This window comes from Crocuta crocuta, unplaced genomic scaffold, assembly GCF_008692635.1.
Source record: "Crocuta crocuta isolate KB4526 unplaced genomic scaffold, BGI_CrCroc_1.0 scaffold83, whole genome shotgun sequence".
Classification (NCBI taxonomy): Eukaryota; Metazoa; Chordata; class Mammalia; order Carnivora; family Hyaenidae; genus Crocuta; species Crocuta crocuta.
In genome coordinates, this window is record NW_027529638.1 from 810811 (window position 1) to 831065 (window position 20255).

Sequence of the window (20255 nt, forward strand, 5' to 3'; positions counted from 1 at the left end):
TATATGTGTCTACATTTTCTATTATTGAATCTACATGTTCAGTATTTTATTTGTATTTTAAATGTTACTCTTCTCTGCAGCTACTTTCAGCAAAGAATGAGTCACTCCTTCCTCTATGCCTCTGGAGCTGCTACAGTAATATTTTTCAACGTGTTTATCTGCTAATGACTATTGATCAATGATGAAGTATATATTGAGAAAAAATGGCAAAAGTAGTAGCAGTTTAGAATCCCAGGATGACATCTAATTTTGAAATTAAAGATTTCAAAGTGAAATCCGGATAGGTCTACATCTTTAGCCATAACAAGCATTTAATCTAAAGTGTGTTACTCTTTTAGTGGCTACTTTTCTCTATCCCCAGTGAAATGAATATTAAATATTTATCTATTGGTAAGCATATTTGAAACTGAAAGTGATTAACACTTTAACATGGTTGGAATTTTATGAACTATTACAAGGATTAGACTATCTTTTTAGAAAGAGAGTTGGTTACTGTTGAACTGAAAAAACATAACTAATGTTAAGATCTTCATCATTTTGAAGAGTTGTAATAGAGTTCTAACAATGCAGAGTTACATTTAGAAAGCATGGGTTAACTGTTTTTATTTTTGCACTGAGCATCCAAGTTCTAATGTGAAGATATGAGTTTCCATATAACTGTGTTGGAGCTGGGTACTGTAAAGAGCAAGTGATATGGTAAAAACACAGCATATATCAGTAGCTGGGGGATGTTTAATATTTTTACAAAGGATGGGTTACTACTATACTGTCCAAGGAAAGAATTGTCTTACTTCCTAGTCCTACTGGGATGAAATTATTCTTACCAAAGAGGTCTTTTATTTTCTCCACATTCATAAAAACATGGATTTCTCAGAAAGCATTGTTTCAAAATACAGAATTAAAAAAATTTTTTTTTACTGTTTTCTTATTTATTTCTGAGAGAGAGACAGAGAGAGACAGTGTGAGCAGTTGAGGGTCAGAGAGAGAAGGAGACACAGAATCTGAAATAAGCTCCAGGCTCTCAGCTGGCTGTCAGCACAGAGCCCAATGTGGGGCTTGAACCCACGAATGGTAAGATCATGACCTGAGCCGAAGTCGGACGCTTAACCGACTGAGCCACCCAGGTGCCCCTCAAATTACAGAACTGAAGCATCACTCATTCATGGCAAAAAAAGAAAAAAAATCAGATCGCATAGAACATTATTTAATCAGGTATCTGTTGATAAAGCCTCAGGAAATATTTCTGTTTCTCCATCATGATGGAGTAACAGTGATCAAATTTATTCTGTTACCTTAACTAAGTAAATTTTTAGATTAAATATGTAAAACAATAGCTTTCAATCATTAGATAACAAGCTGTACAGCATAGTGGTCTCTGAGGAGAAACAAATGAGGATAGCCTTACAATTGCCCAGCTTTCTGTCTGTAGTTTCAGGCTGAAGTTCAGGAACCCAAATAGTAGGAGTCCACTGCAGCCCTGCATTAAGGATACGGAGTATTTGGCAAGACTGAAGTGGCTGGGATTGAGAAGGCAGTGCACCTGAGAGAGGAGAACTGTAGGAGAGGTCTCAAAGGTCTGCTGAGGTTCGCCTCCAGTCTCTAGCCCAGTAGTGATCAGAGCATTTCTGTGAGGAAACTACCCAAAATGAGGAAAAGGAATAGGTGGAATGATTCTCGGAGCTCACACGGGGCTAGGAATAATTTACATTTCCAGAAACCAGCTTCTCTGCCTGGGGTAATAGGCAAAAGGATACGGCCAGAGTAGGAGAGCTAGATTAGATTAAAGGCTACAGTGGACCTGGCTGACAAACTTAAAAGCAAATCAAAAGGAATGTCACATTATTTCCAGATATCTTAATTGAAAACCACAATAAATTTCAAAATATTTAAGGGATTGTTCCCTTAAAAAATTTGACATTTCACAACATTTCAATAAAAAATTATGAGACATACAAGGAAGCAGGAAACCAGGACCCATAATAAGGAGAAAAATCAATCAATGTAAACATATTCAGAAATGACATAGGTAATGGAATAATAGAAGAAAACATTAAAAGAATCATGTATTTTCCAAATAATCAAGGAGGTTGAGGAAAACATGAGTATGCTGAGAAATATGAAATATACAAAATAGACCCAATTTGAACTTCTAAAGAATAAAAATACAGTGCTTGAGATTAAAAACAAAAAAAACATTGGATAGGCTTACCAGCAGATAAGACACTATAGATGAAAAAGTTATAGAACTTGAAGATGAAACTTCAGTAGTAAGGACTTCACTTGAAGTGCAAAAATAGAGTTCTAGATTTGTATTAAGTATTAACAATAAATACTAACAAGAGGTGGACATGTATGATTAGCCTGTGTGGGGTCACCCAATGTAGATGAAAAGAGACTGGACTGCACTCTGGACTGCAGCACTAGTAGTTTCTTAGTTGAGTTCCTTAAGACTTCGTCATTACATTATTAATAAGAATTTGCATCAGAACACTCTGTATATGCTATGATGTATACATAATTAGTATCTAGACCTCATCATGGAATATATGCTTAGATATTCTCAACAAATCCTGGAAAGTAACTTGTATGGCAAAAGTCCCAAAATGGTGATCTATAGAGGGTAACACATAGATCGTCTCTCGTATGTTTGCTCAGTTAAAGTTAAACTTGAATGTCTTCAGGTAGTGCATGTCTTCATGTTGGCATAGATTCCAAAATACCTACCCTCTAAGATAATTTGAATTGTGACTCCCTTTTGTGAGGGTGTTTTACAATGTTTCTTGAACTGCCTAAAGTCCACATGACTACAAAAGAGAAAGACAACCATTGTCTTTTATGTAAATTTGTTTTAATTAAGACTGATTTGTATTTGGCATGCTGCATGTTACCTATACGGTACCAGAAATGATAAAAAAAAAAAATTATGCAGCTGTTCATAGGCAAAGCACATCTGTCAAACATATCTAAATATATATCTTTGTTTCTTCATTTCCAGAAACGGTTATGGCCCTAGTAACAACAACAACAACAAAAAGATTAATTACTGCACATTGTCGTCCATACTGTGCTGAGGCACTAAGGAAGCAAAACCTAGACATAAAATTCAAACTTCTTAAAACTACTGTATAAACTCCTTCATTTGTAGTCACAGCAGGTTTAGTGTTTGACCTGTAAAGCTAATAAAGACTGGAGACCTCACTTTCTTCTTGACAAGCACTGTTGAGCTCTTCGTTGCAGTTCAAACGAAGAGCATTCCTAATAAGATTTTTTTTCTAGCTCATTTTCTTACAAATGAAGGCTCTTCCTTACTTTCTCCTTAGTTATGGAAAATAAGATCACTAACCTCTTGCTGATCATGGCTGCTGAATGAAGCAAAGATTTAATTGTTCAAATAATCTTCCAGCCTCCATGTATCAAATGTCCTTTATACTTTGATTTTGAGTACTTTGGATTATTCTCTTTTACATGAAGTTACTTCATTTCGTTACCTGTCACATTCACTGGATTTCATAATTATAAATTAATGTATCTAAGGAAAATTTAAGAGTAATGGACTTTAGCCCACTATGGACTATGATTTTTACTTGGTCATTTGGGCATTTAGAATTGTTTTTGATAATATTTCATGGCAATTCTGCAACTTAAAAAAATAAATATTCCTAGCATTTGGAGTTTTATACCAGAATTAATCTTCTGTAAATAAGCAGAGCCAGAAACAAGTCCCTCATCAACCCGATTACACCGTCTACTTGAGAAAGTGATCATATTCATTTATAGCTGATATCTTTTGCTCAGTTGTAATTTGAATTCTCCTTTCCTCCAGGTCATTTATGTGTCAGGCCACAGAAAGTCTCTCATGACTACATCTTTTGAAGTTGGGTTGTCTCTTTTTATTTATCTGTTACAAGTGTTTACTTCTTCCAGAGCACATCTTTTCTCCTAAAGAAAATTTTACATCTATTTAAATGTCTTGCCACCTTTCTCTTGCCAGGCTTACTGACTTTTAAACCTAAACATTTGGAGTGTAAAAATTCAATGATGTGTGCTAAGTTTTCCATCTATTTTAGGCAAATCCATCCACCACTTCACCTTTACCTAGCTGCTCAGTACTATCTTCCAAAGAACCCAAGCATATCTGGCAGGTGTTATCTATCTTGGCTGAAATCTGTGCTGCTTTCCAACATTGTAAGATGAGTCTACACTAGGGTTGGATAAAAAAATTGAAAGAAATTGTATGGAAGAAAGTATGTGTAGCTTTATCATATTACCTAATATTTTAGTTTTATGGTAGGTAATTCGTGAACCTAATAATTCCCTTGTGCACAAATGGATGATTTGAAGAAAAATAATAATTAATGAACACCTACTTTGTGTCTGGTATTTAACTAGATATGTTTACAGTTTCTTACAAATGTAAATACGAAGAGACATCCCTAAAACAACATTCTGTTTTAGTGTTTCTAAATCTAACAAATATAGGCTCCATAACTTCGAGGTCATTATGAATGAGAAACTATTTTTAATAGTGTTTGTAATAGTTTCCTATTGCAGTTATTAACAAAATAACACAAACATGGTAGCTTAAAACAACACTTATTTATTCTCTTACAGTTCTGGAGGTGAGAGAGTCCAAAATTAGTTACACTGGGTTAAAATCAAGGTATTGGCAAGGCTGTGCTCTCTCTAAGGCTCTAAGGGGAGAATCCTGTCCATTGGTTTTCCAGCTTCTGGAGCAGCATTCCTTGTATTCCTTGGCTGGTGGGCCCTCTTCCATCTTTAAAACAAGCAAAATCCCATCTTGTTTCAGTAGTCACATTGTCTTCTGTTTTGTAGTCAAGTTTCCCTCTGACTCTCTCTTGTAACACACTTGTTTACATTCAGGACCCAACCAGACAAACCAGGATAATCTTAAGAGCCTGAATTTATTATCTTTTGGGGAAAAAAACTAACACTCACAGGTTCCAGAGATTAGGACCTGGATGTTGCTGGAGTCATTTTCAGCCCATCAGAGAGTCTGAAGCAGCTCCTTACCTCAGGATTTTAATTTATTTTTTTAAATGAAGTCATTAATTGTGAAGGATTAAATTTGGACTATGAGGTCAAGACCATTCAGTTTTTCAAAGAGTTCATCTCAACATATTAATATATATTCAACTTAAATTAAGGCTTTTTATGTTGTGTTCACTTCAAAGTCTACTCTCTGAAAAATAATGAAATCTAAGTCAGTGTGAACATAGATGATGCCCAGGCCTAATCCTCTCCTTTCAGCATCTTGATTTTGAATTAACACCATTCTATTTGCTGCCAGTGATAGCTTCGATTGGAGTTATCTTTATTTGTTTAAGTCTTAAGTTTAAGGAGAATATTTGCCAATGATTTTCTATGTTTCCCAACTATTTTCTTCTTAAATATAAGTGTAGGTGCTAGATTGTGTACTTTAGGTTTAAAGCCCCTGAAATGTTTAGATCACTAAAGAAAAATTTAAGCATGATAAATATTAATGGAGGGAAAGTGGGAAAATATTTCAAATGAAAATAACAGCATAAGTAGAGGTGAGAGAAGTTCATGTGTCATCTACTATGGGATTTGACCTCCTACAAACTGTACTGTGTCTTCTTAATACTTATTGTACTAGGATCACTTACTTTCTTACCCAGACTGAAGGCAAGATTGTGGCTTTTCCATATAGCTTCAACTTCTAGTTCTATGTCTGGAATATGATCAGAAAACAAGGATTTGAAGCAAATTGAATTAGATTGCATAAGATGTGAAATATGAGTTTGATCAGAGCAAAACTGCTTAGATTTGTAAGAATTGGTGGCAGGGTGAGTCATATGGGAAAAGAAATGGGTCACATTTTTGAGGTCCTTTAAAACCATGGGGGAAAATTTGATCTATAAACTACATTAAGATTGGACAGTAAAGGGCAGTTCATAGAGTTTTTAATTCTGACCTAAGATAATGAGAGTCGGATTCATGGTTAAATCCGTGAATGTCGAGGAAAAGAGAACACAGGTGGGTGGAATTTCAAAGGAAAATGGCTAGGATGACATTGGCAACTCGATATTTAATGTATTTGCATGCAAACTTTTTCTGCATTTTAAAACTCTTTTTATTATTCAGCTTGAAAGCAGTATTCATAATTTTGTCCTCTTTGTTTTTAAAGATTTTTCCAGGTTTTAAAAATTATCATTATGAAAACTGGATATAAGAAATCATATTTCAGGGCTCTTGGGTGCCTCAGTTGGTTAAGTCTCCAACTCTTGATTTCAGCTCAGGTCATGATCTCACAGTTTGTGAGTTCAAGCCCCACACTGATAGTACTGAGCCTGCTTGGAATTCTCTCTCTCCCACTTTCTCTGCCCTTTCCTGCTCACTCTCTTTCTATCAAAAAATAAATTAAAAAATTTAAGAAATCATATTTCACCATTTCATGAAGTATTTATTTATTTATTTATTCCAAGTCTAATGATTGCAAGTTACCAGGTGCAAGTCACCATTCAGTTATATTTTAAGTATTTATAAATTATAGCTCTAATATTATTTCCAAGTGTTGTTTCAGGACTCAGATTCACTCAAATATCTAATACAGACATTTCCACTGTGTCCAATAAATATTACCTCATTTTCCTATGTGAATAAGTAAAAATTTTCATTATTACTGGGGCACTTGCAAGGCTCAATTGGTTAAGCATCTGACTCTTGATTTAGGCTCAGGTAATGATCTTGCAGTTCGTGGGTTTGAGCCCCACATCAGGCTCTATGCTAACAGTGCGGAGCCTGCTTGGGATTCCCTCTTTCTCTTTGCTCCTCCACTGCTCACATTCTCTCTCTCTCTCTCAGTAAATAAAGATTTAAAACTATGTTTCCAGGGCGCCTGGGTGGCTTAGTCGGTTAAGCTTCCGACTTTCGCTTAGGTCATGATCTCGCGGTTCGTGGGTTCGAGTCCCGCGTCGGGCTCTGTGCTGACTGCCAGCTCAGAGCCTGGAGCCTATTTCAGAGTCTGTGACTCCCTCTCTCTCTGACCCTCCCCTGCTCACTCTGTCTCTCTCTCTCTCTCTCTCTCCCCTGGAAATAAATAAAAACATTAAAAAATAAATAAATAAAACTATGTTTCCATTACTACTAACCTTACTTTGTAAAAATACCATTTTATTAATTTAACCTTCGCTTGGCCCAAGTTATTCTTTCTTGACATACATCTGAATTACAATCCTTGTACTAAAACAAAATAGAAGATGAATTATTTCGTTATTTAATTTAAGAAGTATTTGCTGTGTACCTAGTATACTCATAGCACTGAAAGGAGCACATAATCTATATGTTTTAATATTTTTATTTTCATCCAATTAAAAAAATTAATTGTAATCACAGTATAGCGAACATATAGTATTATATTAGTTTCAGAGGTACAATATAAGATTCAACAATTCAGGGGCACCTGAGTGGCTCAGTCAGTTGAGCGAGCATCTGACTTCGACTCAGGTCAAGATCTCACGGATCGTGGTTCGAGCCCTGCGTGGGGCTCTGTGCTGACAGCTAGCTCAGAACTTGGAGCCTGCTTCGCATTGTGTGTCTCCCTCTCTCTCTGACCCTCCCCTACTCACGCTCTCTCTCTCTCTCTCTCAGAAATAACACATTAAAAATTTTTAAAAAAGGTTCAACAATTCAAAAATTACTCAGTGCTCCTCACAATATGTGTACTCTTTAATATCATCCCCTATTTCACCCATCCCCCCACCCACCTCCCCTCTGGTTACCAGCAGTTTATCTCTTTACACTTAAGTGTCCATTTCTGAGTTTCTCTTTCTCTTTTTGTTGAGGACTTTCATTCAATTTTTAAACTTTTCCAAATCTACATCTTCTCAGACACTGTGTGTCTTCCATCTCTATCCTGACACATCCATTCCTACTATTTCTTTAGCCTACTGTAAATAAATTACATAAATATATAGGACAAATATACTTAATCAATTCTTAATTTTGACTGAAAATGTATATCACTGTGTGATTTAGTTCTACCTTTATATCCCAGTTCAAGAATATCTTCAAATTTTATTTGTATTTTTTCCAGTTCAGGAGACATTCACTTTAAAATATTGCTTGATTTGAGGATTTTGTAATAATATGTCAATTTTAAAGTAATCCTTGATAATTTTTTTCCACACTCTTTCAACTAAATATGTAGTTTCTTCTATAAGAAAACTTAATCATCCGAAAGATAATGATATAAAGAATAATACATTAATTTGTAAATTAGGTGGTGTATATTAGCTAAAGCAAAATAGAATATGAAATAATCTATGTTAGACATAAACAGATGGTATATGATGTCAGACTATGAATTGATTTGTTATTTTCAATAAAGGCATAAGTACATTATGCAGTAATGACTTTATATATTGATCGATTTTTCAGGATGCTTTCCTTTTGAGACTCTTTTTGAAGTGATAGTGACATTCTTGAAATAAAGGATACTTTCTCTCTAACTCCAATTAATCTTATTAAGCTATAAATATTTTGTTGAATAAATATAAGAAAAAATATTAGAATAACAAAACATGTTTTTTTGCAAGAGTGCTTTATGGGACACAAAATACAATGTTTCTTGTAGGTTAAACACAATAGATTTTCTTAATTTAAAAATGGTAAATTGATTTATATTAATTTGCTTGCAAAGTCCTAGTCATTTACAGATATTATTATTATTATTTTAATAGAAATGGTTTAGTTAAATAAAAGTGTCAGGGAGAACCAACTGTTAGAGTTGAACTAATGATTATTATTTAGTTATAGAGTTGATGAATGTTGTATGAAATGGAGGCTCAAGGGGATGCAGAATGACTAGGCATTTGGTATCAGAGTTGCTTAGTTGCTGGTACCCAGCAACAATCTACAATAAAAAATTATTGGGAGAAGAATCTCTTTTTGTTACCTTAGAAGTGATTCTTTCTTAAAGACCTATGTAAAATTCTAATATCTGTATACCAGAGGATCAGTCTTGTTCAAATATCTATGGCCTTGACATCACATTCTATTTCAAGTCCTGCCTTCTATGTCCTTTACTCTAACATTAATATTCTTTTCTGGTTTTTTTCTTCACTTTAGTTTTTTCAGCTTATACCATTCCGTTGTTCAATTGCTTACTGGATTATTTTATACTTGAACATGATAACATCCTGTGCTGCTAAAAGAGCTCATTACCTGCTGTTACTTTAACATTACTATTGACTAGAAGGATAGAATTGACTCAGTGACTCACCCCAGTCAGTGACATGCAGAGTATTTAAACAGAAGATGTGTAGCCCTTTTGTGCATAATTTCAAGGGTAAGCATCAAGTGATACAAGAGGAACATTCAGCTGACCAGTAGAAATCAGGGTCACCTTGAGGAGGTATGGGCATAATCAATAAATCAATATTTTAGACTTGAAAATAAAAGAAATATTTTTCTTATCTATGTCATACTATATTTATATCTATATAATATATCCTATTATTTTAAATTAGTCTAAAGAAGCATATATAAAGAATATATATAAAGAACATCTGTATTTTTTCTTATCTATATCATATATATAATGCATTTTATTATTTTAAATTAGTCTAAAGAAATAAAATATGGCCACTGTGAATTTAAAGAAGAATAAGAATATTTAAGAAGCAGATAATTCAATATAAAGTAAATTTTATTCTTAGATTTAATGTATACTTTATGAAGTCAAAGCTGTTACTATTGATGTGTATTTTGTCTGCTAGATGGTATGATCTCTAAGTCACAGGAAGCATTTATAATTGCATGAGAGAAAGAGGTGGTTTCTTTCTCAGATTATTTTGTTATTTTAAACATGATCAAAAGTTTCTTTTTCTTGCCTTTTTTGGTGGCTTTTAAATGCTTCTTCATTATAAACAATGATAAAAAAGTGATGCCTTAGAACATATTTCCCTTAAAGGATTGTTGTGAGGATTAAATAAGATAATCACACATATAAAGAGTGTGTGATCTTTAGATCTTTAGATCTGATCCATAGAGCATATTTCATCGATGCCCTTTTACTTCTCTCTTGAAGAAAAGTGTACTGGAAAATGTAATAGCATAAAAAATTCAGCATGGTTTTGAACTAATGTTTAATTGGGTTGAACATTAGAGAAAGGATTAGAAAATGTAAAGATTGTAGTGAATCGTCAACATAAGAGATGAGAAAGAGAGGAGATAGAAATTGCACAATTGCATTTTGTAAACCGCATGGTTTTTCTCTTTTTATTTCATTCTCTCTCTTCTTCACACTTGCATTACGTATAGAAACTTCTACTTCCTGTCTGTCCTTTGCTCTTGGCCTAGAGTCATGGCTGATTATTTGGATTTCCTTGGAAAGGAGAGGGTCCAAACAGCTCCAATGGTCCTTTTCTTAGCATCTATGACTATGAGTCTTTCTTAATTAAGAAGATTCAATTTCTCTATAAGCAAAGGCTACATTCTGTAACCTCCCTCTTCCACAGGCAAATCCTAGAAGCTTCTCACAAGTGATTTATTTCACACTTACATCTAAGAATAATAACAATTGTAGGGTTCAGTTTAGAAGTCTCCTTTATATAGTTTTGCTGGATCCCAGGCTTTATTCCTTCTAGTGACTTTATTAACATCTAAGATTTCACAGTATCCCAGTTGGATTTTCCGTAGCCATCCAGCAGAAAAAGAGAAAATATGCAGGGGATATTTGAGTAGGTTTTATGGGCCTGGAGGCTTCATTCACTTCTGCCCTCATTCTGTTGGCCAAATCTTAGTCAACCAATTGTACTGATGTGAAACAAAACCCAGGAAGAAAAGATACAGATTATTGCATATCTAGCACCTAGGTTGTAGCTAGCCTCTGCCATGATTATGATGATTGTTGGTTTGGAATAATCATTATTATATACTGTATCCTGAATCTGCACCTAAGATGTTCTAGATTAGATAAAAATAAGTCATTAATAGCTGTTGTTATAAATACCCTCTACCCAGGTATTTACTACCGTGTATACAATGAAAGACAACTAGTAAAATCTCCTATGTGAGTGACCTCACACTCCATAGTAGGTGAGGGAATGAAAGAAAATGGATTTTAGATGCTTGTGTACTGTAGGAAAGCTACCTTTGGTACATATCCCCAAAATAAATGGGGAAACAAAATAAAACAAAACCAAAAACTTCTGTTCCTTGGAGATGGGAAGAAAAGGGTAAGGAGTATTCACTCCAAGCTTTTGGAATATAAGTCTCTCCAATGGACAGGTAAATCCCCTTTATATGACCAAGATTCTGGATGTCAGTCCTTGAAGTATAAACACACACCTCCTGAGTTAGGTAAATATCTCTTGAGTTACCTCACTATTGATACATTGTAAATTGACTTCCCAGGCCTTGCACTTGGCCCAAACCTCAGGGTTCAACACAATATACTGAGAGTCAGCACACTACAGGGATGTTAAAATATTTTAACAGCCTGAAATGATAATGATGTTGATAAGCTAATACTTATTGAGGACTTGTTATGCTTTAAAAACTATTTCAGTGTGTTACTTAGAATTTGTAGTATCGTAGTAATCTCTACAATGCAGGAAGGTGGCTAGCACTTCAATCCTATTTCACAGATGGGAAAACAAAGACAAAAATAAGTTATTAAAGTGCCTAAGATCACACAGGTGGGCAGTGGTACAGATGGGATTTGAATACAGTTTGATCCTAGAGTATGAACAAAATAAATGCTTCATTAATAAAAGAAAAGAAAAGAAAAGAAAAAAGAAAATAGTGGAACAAAGAATCTTTGCACTGTTAAGCTCCTTCCTATAAGGTCCTTTCATCACATTTGTCTGGAATTCCTGACTACCATCACCCACTTGCCTTAGGTGCACTTACATGGATTTTCATGGAGCTTTTTTTTTGACCCAATAGTGTAAACACATTTATTGGACTGATTCACAATTAGAATGCAATTAACTTTGAGCCAGATATTTTATCTTATTTATTGTTGCCTCCTTAACGCCTAGCACAGAATCATTAAAAAAATATCTCATGATAACTATTTTTGGACAAATTATTAAAAACAGATTCTGCATACACATGTAGCTAATCCCTGATAAATAGTAATAGTCTATCCCTTTCTGCTCCTGAGGACCACAGTCTATTTGTGGAGTAAACCAAGGGAGAAGCAGATAACTGGTGAAAATACATTAATTATGGGCAAATTAAGAATCTTTCATCATCTATTTAGTCTGCTTATTCATAAATTATAATTTCAGTTTCTACTTATGCTTATTAAAACAAAAGCACACTCATAATAAGGGATTAAAAGATACAAGGAGGTGCCCCAAGCCTGAATCCTGGCATCTTTTTCTTCCTGGAACAGTGCGAGCTTTGCCACTCATTCCACCTTCTCCTCCAGCTCTCAGTCCCCAAGCCCCATGCTGCACACAGCCACTAGGTCCAGCCTCTCAGCAGTGCAGTCATAATCTATACAGGTGCTGGGGGCCATGCCAATGGGTCTTGGTGTCCTATTCCACCAGCTTACAGGGCCACTGGAAGTCCTGAAAAATGGCTGCAGGTCTGGTGAGGATAGGGTGCATCCAGGGTGAGAAGGACACCATGTAAGACCTGAATGACTGACTGCTCTTTTATGTAGAGATGGTAAGGATCCAGAAGGTTAACAACCACAGACTGGAGATCAAAATCTGGGAACACCTGGAGAAGAAAGGGACCCAGGTCAGATATTAGGGCATTACTTCAAGACCATCAAGGAGCTGAAGGCCCAGATCTTTACAAATTCTCTGGACAATGTCTGCATCGTTCTACAGATTGACAATGCCCATCATCCTCCTGATTAATTATAGTCAAGTATGAGACAAACCTGGCTGTGTGCCAGTCTGTGAAGAGTAACATCCATGGACTCCACAAGGTTTGATGACACTGTTGTCACTTGCCTGCAGTTGGGCATGGAGATTGAGGATCACAAGGAAGACCTGCCCTTCATAAAGAACCATGAGGAGAAGGTAAAGGGTCTAGAAAGCCAGATGGCCAACTCTAGGTTCACTATGAAGTTGGATGCCCCTAATCTCAGGACCTCAGAAGGATCATGGCATACATGCAAGCCCAGTACCATAAGCTGGATTAGAAGAACCGAGAAGAGCTGGAAAAGTACTGGTCCTAGAAGACTGAGGAGAGCACCACAGTAGTCACTGTGTAAGCCACTGACAGGAGCAGCTGACGTGATGCTCAGGGAATGGAGATACATGGCCCAGTCCTTGGAGATCCACCTGGATTTGGTGAGATATCTGAAGGCCAAAAATCTGAAGGCCAGCTTAGAGAACAACCTGAGGGAGGCAGAGGCCCACTCAGCCATGCAGGTGGAGTAGCTTGACAGGATCCTACTGCAGCTGGAGTTGGAGTTGTCCCAGCTCTGGGCAGAAGGGCAGCACCAGACCCTGTGTAGGAGACCCTGATGAACATCAGGGTCAAGCTGGAGGCTGAGATCACCACCTACCACTGCCTGCTAGTACACAGAGAGGCCTTCAATCTTGGTGGCACCCTGGACAAATGCAACTCCATGCAAATCATATAAAAGACCACCACCTGCAGAATTGTGGAAGGCTAAGTGTCTTAGGTCAACAACACCCAAATTTTGAGACTTTGAAGAAGAAGAAGCAGGGTACCCTTTGAGGAGCAGGAGGCCTATAATAAGTTAAGTAAAAAAATGGTTTAGGGGAAAGTTGACTGTATTAAAGAGTGAAATTTTTCTTCAGCGATAATATAACTGTAAACTTCAATCTAGCCATTGCCCTAATTGTCATGAATTCTGAAGTAATAAAAATCCTGAATAAATGAGATTTTTACCCTGTAATTGAAAGAGAATTATTTTAACTGACCTAGTTTCTTCTTTATCAGACAATTTAAATCCTTTTTTATTCATACATTTTATTGAAATACAATCATTATATTCTTTATATGTGAAATATTGAAATCATTTTCTGAAACTTTACATCTTATTTTTGCTAAACACATCTATAAAATAAAGGAAAATATGAAGGTAATAAAACAATGGTTATGACCATTGGAATAGGTTATTTGATGAAAGGGAAGCAATTACAGTAGTAACTTTTATTAGTAATCCAAGAAATGAGGATGATTTCTTTTTCATTTTGATTATAGATATGTTCTCATGACATTTAAAAGTTTCTATTTAGAGTTAACATTAATCATTAGAGTTAATTTTAAAAATTATTAAGCCTTATTATTTTAAATGATGGACTTAATTCCATAACTGAAAAAGGAATAAATCAGCTTACTTGAAAGGTACAATAATGTTCTGGATACTAGAAACATCAGATGAATAGAAAGTTGTATTGAAGGACTACTATGTCTTAAAATGTAAACAAGTGACCCCTATTTTAGTGATAATGATTAGGCTGTTATAATACATATTTCCCTTAATATTAAAGGGAATTAAGCAAAATTCAATATTTTATCTAAATAAATTATATGTAGTCTTGTAATTTTTGCTTTACAAATCTTAAAGTTCACTGTTCAAGATATTATTTTATTAGGAAATCAGAAGGAAAAAGTAGTTTACAATTAATTTATATGTGAAATATTCAATGAAGAGTTATCTAATTGGTGTATTACAGATTTCAAATCTTTAAAAAGTCACTGTGTCTTTAACTAAGATAAACTTTATATCATAGGAATCCTAATTATAAATTTGACATTTCGACTGAGAAATCCCACTGGCTCTCTATGGAATAAGGTAACAATAAGACAAGAAGTACTTTTAAAAATCTCTTCAATAAAGCATGGCATTTAAAAATGTTATGACTTGGAAAAGGTGGACTACGTATAGTATTTTTCTTTAAGGAAGATCTCTGGCTTAGTTTAAGTAATCTTTGAGAAACTTACTTGTCAATGAGTGTATGTTCGTCTGCTTCTTTTCTTGAAATTGGCAATTTTTTTCCTTTGTCTTTCATATCAACTTAAAAGGTGTGCTTAAAAGTTTAGAGTTGGGGCAGCTGGGTGGTTCAGTCGGTTAAGCTTCCCACTTCGGCTCGGGTCATGATCTCACGGTTCGTGGATTCGAGCCCCACATCGGGCTCTGGGCTGACAGCTAGCTAAGAGCCTGGAACCTGCTTCAGATTCTGTGTCTCCCTCTCTCTCCGACCCTCCGCTGCTCATGCTGCCTCTCTCTCTCTCCCTCTCTCAGAAATACATAAAACATTTTAAAAATTTAAATGAAAAAATGTTTAGAGTCAAGTAGAGTCATGGCACTGTAGGCCAAGGCCTAGAGAACTCCCCTAAGTTGACCTAAAGCAAATACCCAACACTCTCTGTATAAATGCCTAAATTGCTATGATTTCATTCACATGGATCAAGTTTAACCATAACCAACGTACATTAAATCTATGATATTTATCAAATATAAAAACCCACAAATCACACTGAAAGGGGTAATAAGGTTGATTTTGTATGCTTTGGAAGAGAGTCAATAGTGACTCCCAGGTGCCTTTAAATGAGGGTGCAATTCTGGAAGAAGTTTAAAAAAGTAAGAGCATGTGAAATTGAATGCTAAATTTGGAGTAATGGATACTCACATCCAAAGGGTATTGTATAGATTATAACCATTCAGCACCTTATTTCACATTAAAGGTTTCTAAGAAGGTTTTAAAAGCTAAGATGCTAATATTGAAGGCATTAAATCATTTATGGTTGGAAATAATTTTATTTCTCCTTTTTCTAAATATTCTAGCTCTCTTCTAATGCAATTAACCTCTTTCATTTTATGAATAACATTTAGATTGTAAAAGACTAAAATGGAAAGGAAAATATCAAAATAAAGGAGATCTTGCTAGTGCCTTTACATATATAGTGTACAAGGGATGGCAAATATATTTTATCTCTCATTGCCTATTATTAATTTGTAATGGTTACCAGAGGGCTGTGTAAGAAGGAAGCTTAGGTTGAATATAATCTCAGAAGAGAGAATTATTATTAAGATATATTTGCTATGGGTTCTTGATATTTGATCTTTGATTTTTGCAAGAAAGATTGATGGAACCTCTGTGAATTTCCTTTTTTAAATCAGAACATATAATTTTACCCCCACAAAACAAGTATACATAGACAAAGAATAAGTAGTACTGAGAAGTGAATATCAACCCATTGGTTTTGCTCTTATACGAGCTAAGAAACTCACTCTTGCACATCTTAAGGTATGTGATTCAAATGTAGGTCTCAGGAAAATTATAAACTAGCTTGTAGACTTTCAGGTTGAAAGTGCACCTATTCAATATGTAAATGAAGAGTCTACTTTTATAAATACTGCTCCAGTGACTTCTCCAGTGCCGTGGGTGAAAATACGATTTTACTAATTTGTCCAAATCGACGATATTTGATTAAAATCCAAATCATGCTGCTAATTGGGCCAAGATTTTTAAAATGAGCAAAGATCAAGCCCTTTTTCTCCTACCATAAATTGGGAACACTGCCCAGTGCACGATCTTCAAAGCACATGACAAGGTGACAAGCAGGGGAGGTATTTAGGATGAATTTAAGATGCAAAGCATCACAAGAAAACTCGCTATAGTCTCATCACCAAATTTGGAAGATAATAACACTATTAGGAAAAAGGATTACACTGAGGAAAAGCCTATCTGACATCTATACCACCTGTGTCATCTACCCAAATGAGTTGAAGGACACTGCACAGCCAGCTGAAACAGCTAGACCTACACCTAGGAGATGAGATCATTCAGGTTCACAGTGACCCAGCCACATCACACAGATCTGGAGGTGCTGGGCTCACAGTTGTCATGAGGTAATATGGATAGTCCATTAAAAGAGCTGTGATTACTCGATACCCCCCCTGGCCATGGTCTATTTGTTTTGCTGCATGCAGTAAACAATTCTCTCACTAGAACTGGCAGTACTTGGTGGTGAGATTCTTTCCCTTTGAACTGATTTAGGAGGCTTTGGAAGGCATTAAGAAGACTGTGTGTGTACTCATATTATCATTTTTCGTGTGTGTGTGTGTGTGTGTGTGTGTGGCACAACTATGTGTTTTTGTCATATGGCCTAAAAACATCTGAAGATTTTTTTTTTAAGTCCTTAGTAAGAAGGTACTAGGTTACATTTTAGAATTCTGGTGCATCAGGACACAATGAAAGCAGTGACCTATTTTTCATTGTTTTTAAATGACTTGGAGCTTTTGTTTACCTGGTGAATTTCCAATTCACTTGTACCTTATCAATTTGTGACTTTGCCAACTGAGCTTTAATTTTAAGGCTTCACTGAAGCTTTCTTGAGACAGGCTATTATGATAGCATCTCTGTAAGTGCTGCAATATGACAAGCTTCCAAGGCAGTTGTAAAACAATTATAACTGCCACTAAAACGTCTGGGCTGGGATTGATATTAAAATGAACAAAGGGAACTCAAGAATCTAAATGTTCCTACTTGAACCTGTAGTGCTTTCTAGGTAAAGATTTTTTTTCCACCCAGATCAATCCATAGTAACCCCCTGATTTTTTTGATTAAAAGTATGCATGCCTCTCTGTGCCAAATGAAACTTCAAAATTTTATTTATAAATGTAAAATATAATCTGAAGATATAATATTTTTTAAAACTTTTTTCATAATTAAAAAATGACAGATTTTTTTGTTTGAAATTGTTTAAAAATTTTTTTTAAATGTCTTATTTATTCTTGAGAGAGAGAGAGAGAGAGAGCATGCAAGCATGAGCGGGAGGGGGCAGAGTAAGAGAGGGACACAAAATCAGAAGCAGGCTCCAGGATCTGCACTGTCAGCACAGAGCCCGATGTGGGGCTCAAACTCTCAAACTGCAAGATCCTGACCTGAGCTGAAGTCGAACACGTTACAGACTGAGCCACCCAGGAGCCCATGATTGAAATTCTATGCTATCATAAGAACTGACGTCATGGCATCATTATATTTATTTCCAGTACCAAGACACTCTCATGGGCACAGACTACCCAACTGGTGCTGTTGTAGCTTTTTGAGGTCCCCTGTAAAACATAAACACAGAGACGGGTCTAGTTGATAGAATGTTAAAGATTTATTGACCACTTGTTTCCTTAGCACTACCACAGAGGCAGGTCGTAACCCATGACATGACTTAAGAGGAGGAAACAAACAAACAAACAAAAAAATCATAGTACTTTAAATGAGCATTATTTCCCCTGGAAACGATTCTGCCCTCTTTATCCATCCTCAAAACAATTTGTATCAACTAATAGTTAACTAGAATTATGAATAAAATAGATGGGTAAATTACTGATGGGTGCCTTTTCTGAAATTCTGTTTCCTTCAATGACAGTCTGTGACCTTTGCTATCCCCAGTTAGGTTGTGCCTACTACCAACTCCAGACTCCTCTGTTTCATGATATTTTATATTCCTGTGTTCTGCCAATGCCTATATTATGTGGTATTAGGGGGAAACATAATTCTTTGCTTCAACCAGCTCCAGACAAAATCTGCAGAACTTCTCCTTGAGATGGGCAAACATATGGAATGCGAGTAAAGTTATTCTTCACAATAAACATTTTTAACTCATGAGAAAGATAACTTAAAAAGGCCATATGCTTTAAGAAAATAATTTTATTATGGAAGCTTCTGAGTAGGGAATACAAAAAGGAAAAAAAATCTGGTATCTTAAAATTCTCATGAAGCTTAGTGCCTTACACAGTCAACACTATTTCTCATACAGTATTCTCCTTGAAGTTCTTTGCAGTAGAAATCACAAAAGGGCAGAAACCAAGCAGTGGTCTCATTAGCCAGAGACTGTGGGTTCGTTCTTCAATTGTGCTAGGATGTTTTAGTTATGTTTTAAAAGTATTAAGGTGAAAACAACATCGTTTTGGGGAGTCAAAGAGAGCTAGATTAAAACGCCAGTCATATAAATTAGTAGCTCTTTGATCTTGGACAATTCATTTGAATTTTTAGTTTTATGTTTCCATTTTTATAATATAAAGATAATGATACTTGCTTCTTAGTGTTATCGTGAGGATAAATTAAAAGATAAATTTGAAGATCCTTGCCCAATGCTTGCCACACAGCCTGCCCTCAGAAAACCATGGCTGTTTATTTTACTATTAGTATGAGACTCAGTGTGAAGTATATGGATAGTATGGATCTATTATCTCATTTACCTAGGTTTATTCCATATATTCATCCTGAGATAGCTGCCTACATACAGAAGACAGAATGATAAAATTTTCACATTATCAATGTCAATAAAACACCCCAAATCAACAGTGTCTTGGATAGTATTTACGTATCAAATTTTCAGGTTGATAAATATATAGATATTTTTGTGCTAGAGGGCTAACATGTTCAGATCTTTTATTTTACAAATTGAAGAGAAATCAATAGTTCAGATAATAAAATGATAGATTCAGGGTGAAAAATTATAACTACATTCCAATTTTCTTGACCATTGGAACAATGATTTTAATTAATTAGGTGGCACACACCCAAATGACATTTATGGGTTTGTAAGTTTGTAGATGTTATTATAATCATGGAAAAGGAATCTAGAAGTCATTGTGTTTTCTGAAAACTGTCTCACAAAACCTGACATACCTCAAGCTTCTAGAACTAATACCTTAATCAATTTCCATTTAACCAACCTGCTCAATTTACACACTTTAGTTTCTTCTGGAAAATAAAATACACTGACAGATTACTCTTAAATATTGTAAATTCAGAGCTATTCAGCTCTATTTAGCTGTTGGGAAATTCTACTATCTGTGCCAGTGAAATCTTTTGCTTATCTAGAATCAGTTTTCCTCCTTGACGTCAATCTTGGCAATGATTTTTTGGATATGACATTGAAAGCAAAAATAAGTAGGGCACCATCAAACTAAAAAGCTTCTGCACAGCAAAGGGAACCATCAACAAAATGAAAAGGCCAATTACTGAGTGGGAGAAACTATTTTCCAGTTATATATCTAATAAGGGGAATAAGAGGTTAATATCCAAAATATATTTTTAAAAAACTCACACAACTCAATAGGAAAAAGGCCCCAAATAACCCAATAAGAAAATGGACAGAGCAACTGAAATGACATTTTTCCAAAGAAGACATACAAACGGCTAACAGACACATGGAAAGGTGCTCAACATCACTAATCATCAAGGAAATTCAAATCAAAATCATAAAAAGATACAACTCACTCCTGTTAGGCTGGTTATCATAAAAAAGAAAAGAGATAATAC

At 35.2% G+C, this 20255-nt stretch overlaps 1 pseudogene; it reads left to right on the forward strand.

Annotated features, from left to right (window-relative positions):
- Nucleotides 1–5976: 5976 nt before the first annotated feature.
- LOC144230134 (keratin, type I cytoskeletal 18 pseudogene) lies at nucleotides 5977–13666 on the forward strand (annotated as a pseudogene).
- The last annotated feature ends 6589 nt before the right edge of the window (nucleotides 13667–20255 follow it).